The 6,254-nt window shown below is 53.2% G+C and overlaps 1 long non-coding RNA gene across 1 annotated transcript; it reads left to right on the top strand.

Annotated features, from left to right (window-relative positions):
- The first annotated feature begins 443 nt into the window (after positions 1 to 443).
- LOC125752776 (uncharacterized) lies at positions 444 to 6,048 on the top strand. The gene is made up of 3 exons (XR_007403028.1): positions 444 to 749; positions 2,338 to 3,391; positions 3,424 to 6,048. It is a non-coding gene; the product is annotated as an uncharacterized LOC125752776 (long non-coding RNA).
- Positions 6,049 to 6,254: the final 206 nt, after the last annotated feature.

Raw genomic sequence — 6,254 nt, 5'->3', positions numbered from 1 at the left:
AGAAATTACTCCTTAAATAAATTGTCTGAATGTTCCCCTGCCTCTGTATTCGGCTGGTCCAGGAAGGGGGGAGAACAGGCTGTCACAGACTTGCAACCTTTGCATTGCTTCTTTCTCTAGATGAATAGGAATTGGGATGAAAGAAAGGGGTCCCGGGATGCCTGAGTGGCTCGGCGGTTGGGCGCCTGCCTTCGGCTCAGGGCGTGACCCGGGGGTCCTGGAATTGAGTTCTCCATCAGGCTCCCCGCAGGGAGCCTCCCTCTCCCTCTGCCTGTGTCTCTGCTTCTCTCTCTGTGTCTCTCATGAATAAATAAATAAAATCCTTAAAAAATAAGAAAAAAAGTGGTACCATTTCCACCCTGGAGGAGAACACTAACCAGCTCAATGATGGTCTGAAAACTGTGCCAAAAAAACAGATGCAACAACAACGACAGACTATGGGACTCAGAATAGGAGCCGAAGATTCTGGGGCGGGGTGGAGGTGGGGCGGGTAATACTCTTCCAATTCTCTGGCCTAGGGAAGCCGGCCACATGCTTTGAATTCGTGCAGAGGTCAGAAATACCGCAACTCTACCTTCCCCGCTCCAGGCCCTCGGATTCCCTCATCAACCTGTTCATTCCAGACGTGCAGCCAGCAGGTCCCAAGGCAAATATGAGCTCTGGACCAGCACCATACACCCCAGGGCTGATAAGGTCATACAGCTGCTCTCCCAGCACAGCCGCACCGTGGTGAGCCGGGCCGTGAGCTGGTATGTAGACCAATCGGGCCGTGTTTTCTACACGTTCTGTGCTGTGGGTCCACGCGAGAGTGGGGGAACGAGTGCGTGTGCAGAGCAGAGCTAGGGCCGCCACACAAATAGTATTTCCAAACTGGCAAACCCGCAAACACACGAAAGGCAAACATTTTCGACAGCGAATATATGCCCCCTTCTTCCCGCCCCGCGCAGCTAAACTGTAATAGGAACAGCCATTATTCGCAGTATCCCAGGGATTCCTCATTTGTTTTGCATTATGAGAAATAAGGAGTCCTTGTGAAGTGCTTTTCCCCATAGATGTGACTTTTGAATCCAAATACCAATGACGATCTTTGTAAGTCACATGCTCTCTGCTCTGCTGGTCTCAGAAGGGGTCGAGCTAATGGGGTTTCCTGACTGTACCGAAGTGGACGGTGTCCCCCTACATCCATGTCCACCCAGGAGCTGCAGTGTGATTCTTTTAGTCCACTCAGGCTGCCATAACAAAATAGCAAAGACTGGGTGGATTAAGGTAGAAATTTATTTTCTTATGGTTCTGGAGGCTGAGGTCCAAGATCAGGGTGCCCGTATGGCCGGGCTCTGCGGGGCTCTGCAGGGCTCTGCTCCTGGCTTGCCAATGGCCCCTTCCTCCCTGGGTCCTCACGTGGTGGAGAGAGAGAGCGAGCTCGGGTATCTCGTTCTCTCCTTACAAGGACTTGGGTCCTATTAGATTAGGACCCTGTTCTTAAGGCCTAACCTAATTACTTCCTAGAGGCCTTATCTCCAAATAGAGTCACACAGGTGGTTCGGGCTCCAACCTTTGAGTTTTGGGAGGACGCATTTTAGTTCCTAGCAGTGACCCTATTGGCAACTGGTGCCTTTGCAGATGTAATGAGTTAAAATGAGGTCATCCTGGATTAGGGTGGGCTTATATCTAATGACTGGTGTCCTTATAAGATAAGTGAAATCATAGGGAGAAAAGAGTGCCACACGAAGACGGCGTCAGGGATGTCCCTACGAGCCGGGGGACACCAGGATGCTGACAGCCATCAGGTGGTAGGAGAGGCAGGGAACAACTCTCCCCATGGGTTCCCAAGAGGGAACCAGCTCTGCCCACACATCGATTTTAGACCCCTGGCCTCCGGGACCACGCAAAGATAGATTTCTGTTGTTTTGAGCCTCCCGCATTTTGTGGTTATTTATTACGGCAGCCCTGGGAAACTAAGACACTGGCTGCGTCACCATAACGGTGCCCTCCTGCTCCACGTGGCATCCCAGCAGGGGCTTGCTGGGCGCGTTCCCTGCTGTCACCCCGTAGACGCCAACAAGTGAGTGCTGCTGAATGATGACAGGGGGTCCCACCATCAGTTTTCATCCTCCACACCGCCGTGAGCCTAGGAAACCACCCAGTAAGCCCAGAGTGGTTTGTGAGGCCGGGGAGCGGTCCCTGGCACACGGGAAGCACGCGGTAAGGGGTAGCTTTTTTTCCCCCCCGAGAACTAGGGTTGCTCTTTCTTCCTCCCTCTCTTCCTTCCCAATAAGATATTATTTATTTTTTGAGACCTTAGGGGTTTACCATGTTATTTTCACATTATCGCCTTAGGTCCCCGTGACATCCTCGAGAGGAAGACAGGACAGGTATTGCTACCCCCATTTTACAGCTGGGAAAACTGAGCTCCGACACCTTCGTTCTCGGAGGAAGATCACTTGGCTCATCATGATGTCGCCGAGACGCGGCGCTGCCCGCCCGGCCCCTCTCTCTAACCTGCCTCGCAAGAGCATGCGATGAGGAATCGGGCGAGGAGAGCTCCGATTGCAACCGCACCAGGGTGACCCTGGGGTGGGGTGCGCTGACCTCGTGTTGGGAGCACGTCCCACTGTTAGCAATGTTTCCGCAGATTCAAACTCATTTGTCCCTACAAGAGACGGTGACTGAGTCCACGTGACATGCTACCTCTGGTCTGGGGACCGGGACCGTCGCTGCGGCCAGACACAGAAGCTGCTGCGGTGGCGCGTCTGGATCGCGAGACAGATGGGGATTACCGTGACACAGATGCGGGCAGCTGGGCTGGGGAGGCTCCCAGCACCGACTTCGAACCAAGTTCCAGAGACGCACACAGCCCAGAGGCCAGGAGAGAGGGAGAGTGGTACAACCGGAAGAAAGCCAGAGCAGGTGCAAGGGACAGTCAGGAGGGGCGTTTTGCCCAAAAAAAAGGAAGAAAGGGGAGAAGGAAGCAAGGATGACGATGCGGCTAAATGTTCCACGAGGCCTGGGGTGGGAGTGTAGTGAGACCCGCAGCCCGGAGGGAGGCAGGGGCCTAAGTCAGGAGTCAAGGTACCCGGGGCCACGGGAGGCCTTCCAAGGGTATCCTGCAGGGGCATCACGGTCACATGCATCTTAGAAGCCTTGTCCTCACCCCTGCTGGGATCTGGATTGGAATGGAACAGAGGCAGGAAGTCAGTTGGCTGCACAGGGATTCCAGGGCCTAGACTGGGGTGGTGACACTGTAGGAGCATCCAGCCGGGGTGGGGCCACTGTAGGAAGCAGGACATGTGGGGAGGTGACATGGTAGGAAGCAGGACACGTGGGGAGGTGACACTGTAGGAAGCAGGACACGTGGGGAGGTGACACTGTAGGAAGCAGGACACGTGGGGAGGTGACATGGTAGGAAGCAGGACATGTGGGGAGGTGACACGGTAGGAAGCAGGACACGTGAGGAGGTGACATGGTAGGAAGCAGGACACATGGGGTGACACTGTAGGAAGCAGGACACGTGGGGAGGTGACATGGTAGGAAGCAGGACACATGGGGAGGTGACACTGTAGGAAGCAGGACACGTGGGGAGGTGACACGGTAGGAAGCAGGACACGTGAGGAGGTGACATGGTAGGAAGCAGGACACATGGGGTGACACTGTAGGAAGCAGGACACGTGGGGAGGTGACACTGTAGGAAGCAGGACACGTGGGGAGGTGACACGGTAGGAAGCAGGACACGTGAGGAGGTGACACTGTAGGAAGCAGGACACGTGGGGAGGTGACACGGTAGGAAGCAGGACACGTGAGGAGGTGACATGGTAGGAAGCAGGACACATGGGGTGACACTGTAGGAAGCAGGATGCATGGGGAGGTGACATTGTAGGAAGGAGGATGTGTGGGGAGGTGACACTGTAGGAAGCAGGACACGTGGGGAAGTGACACGGTAGGAAGCAGGACACGTGGGGAGGTGACATGGTAGGAAGCAGGACACGTGGGGAAGTAACACGGTAGGAAGCAGGGCACGTGGGGAGGTGACACGGTAGGAAGCAGGACACGTGAGGAGGTGACATGGTAGGAAGCAGGACACATGGGGTGACACTGTAGGAAGCAGGACATGTGGGGAGGTGACATGGTAGGAAGCAGGATGCGTGGGGCTGCCATTTGGTTCAAGGCTGGGAGGAGGCAGGAGGAAGCGTCAAGGGCCACTTCTTTTTTTGGCGGAGGAAGCAACACAGAGACACATTTTTCAATAAATTATGTTTTAGTAACCGCAGGAGCAAAGTGAAGAGGAATTAGCGGCGAAGTGAGAATCCGATTCTGCTGGGTTTCCCTGAAGCCGTGAGTTTATATTTGAATCCTGTTTCTCCTGTTCATTTCTTCACTTGTCTCGTCCACGCAGCCACATTTCTGATGGCTCAGTGGGGACCTCTCTTTTGGGGTTTTATTTGCAGTCAGGGTGCAAGTAGTTCCCTTCTACGGGTACTTGCTCCCACCTTTCTATTAAGCGGACGTTCGCAGGTGCCTGTGGCCCGCGGCGGGCGGATTGGGACGCCCCGGGAGCCGAGGGCCGTAGTGACGGCAGGCAGGACTGTGGGCAAGAACTTAGGAGGACAGTCGTCTTGGGGGGGATCTGGATGTCTTCTGGGACTTCCTGCAAACACTCGCTCGAGAACACCCAAGGGAGATAAAAAGCCACAACAAGGAGGACTCCGCTGTGTGCCAGACGGGCAGGGTGTTCGAGGCCCGTGCACAAGATGCGGGGTTTGAGGGGAAATATTGGGTTTGAGCTTCCTCCCGTCGCGGTCCGACCTTGTCCGAGCCAGAAGACTTCTCTGAGCTGAGTTCTTACAGCTGTACGGTAGACAGAATGTCATTAGTATTACAGTGTTTTTCGGTTACCTATAACCTGGTGTCCGGCACATTGCAAGCGTTTCCATGCCAAAAAATAATAACTCTTAAAACGATGATTGTCCTATGCATTTTTTTAAATGATTTATTTATTTATTTATTCATGACAGACACAGACTGAGAGGCAGAGACACAGGCAGAGGGAGAAGCAGGCTCTTTGCAGGGAGCCCGATGTGGGACTCGATCCTGGACCCCAGGATCATGACCTGAGCCAAAGGCAGGTGCTCAACCACTGAGCCACCCGGGCGTCCCTTTTTTCTTTTTTGTCCTACACATTCAGATGCCGGGGCCATCTTCTATTTGCGACAGCGGGACCCCTTGTGTAATGACTTACTGAACGCCTTGTAGCATTCACAAAGCAAACAAACAAAGCAAAGCTCTTCCTTAGGGGTGGAAACTTCCCCTACTTAACCCAAGCCAAAAAAATAGATTTATTTTGGAAAGTTTCTTTAAAAATTCATCAGGCTATTGTTTCTGGGCTTGGAGTTTGATTTGGTTTGAATTATAGCAGTACAAAATAAATACTGTAAATAAATAACAGAGATACCCTTTAATTTTAGAGCTGAGGAATCTAAGTACACTCTGTGCCGGATTCATAAACACGCAGCCAGTTTCCAGATAGAGTTACTGAAAAACCAGGCCTCTTGTGTTCGCCCCTGTGTGAAGTCCAGGCGGTGGGGGACGAGGAGCGCAGTCGAAACCTGGCTGATGGGCCGTCAGAGCGTGAGCCATCGCAAGTCCTCACGTCCAAGTGTCGCTGCGCCTTCTCAGGAATCTTAAAAATCCCCACCGTTGTGCAGATGGGCCCACTGGTCGATGAAGCTAGAAAGGGCCTTAGCAACTGCCAGACGTGGACCCCTTGATGATACGGTTAAGCCTCCTCTGTGAACTTTGGCAGAGCCCCGAGCACTGGCTTCTGCTTGTGCAGCCTCTGCAGTTTGCAAAAGTTTCCCACTCACAAGTTCTCCCCGGAACTTCAGGGGCGTGGAGTCACCTGCCCGAGTGACCGCAAGCTCTCGTTGCACAAGGCATTGCAAGAAGCACCCTCGTATGTCAATCTGAAATCGTTCCCATTTTACAGGGAAGGGAAGAGGGGCAGAAAATGTCCAAGTGATTGGCCTGCGTCACATGCTGAGCTGTAACACCAATGTGAGTTTTTTTTTAAGACTTTTATTTATTCATGAATTTATTTATGAATTTATTTATCATGAATTTATTTATTCATGAGAGACCCAGAGAGAGAGGCAGAGACACAGGCAGAGGGAGAAGCAGGCTCCCTGCAGGGAGCCCAGTGGGGGACTCAGCCCCAGGACCCCAGGATCACACCCTGAGCCTAAGGCAGAGGCTCAACCGCT

The sequence above is a fragment of the Canis lupus genome, chromosome 17 (assembly GCF_003254725.2).
Source record: "Canis lupus dingo isolate Sandy chromosome 17, ASM325472v2, whole genome shotgun sequence".
Lineage (NCBI taxonomy): Eukaryota > Metazoa > Chordata > Mammalia > Carnivora > Canidae > Canis > Canis lupus.
This window is presented reverse-complemented; position numbering and strand designations above follow the sequence as displayed.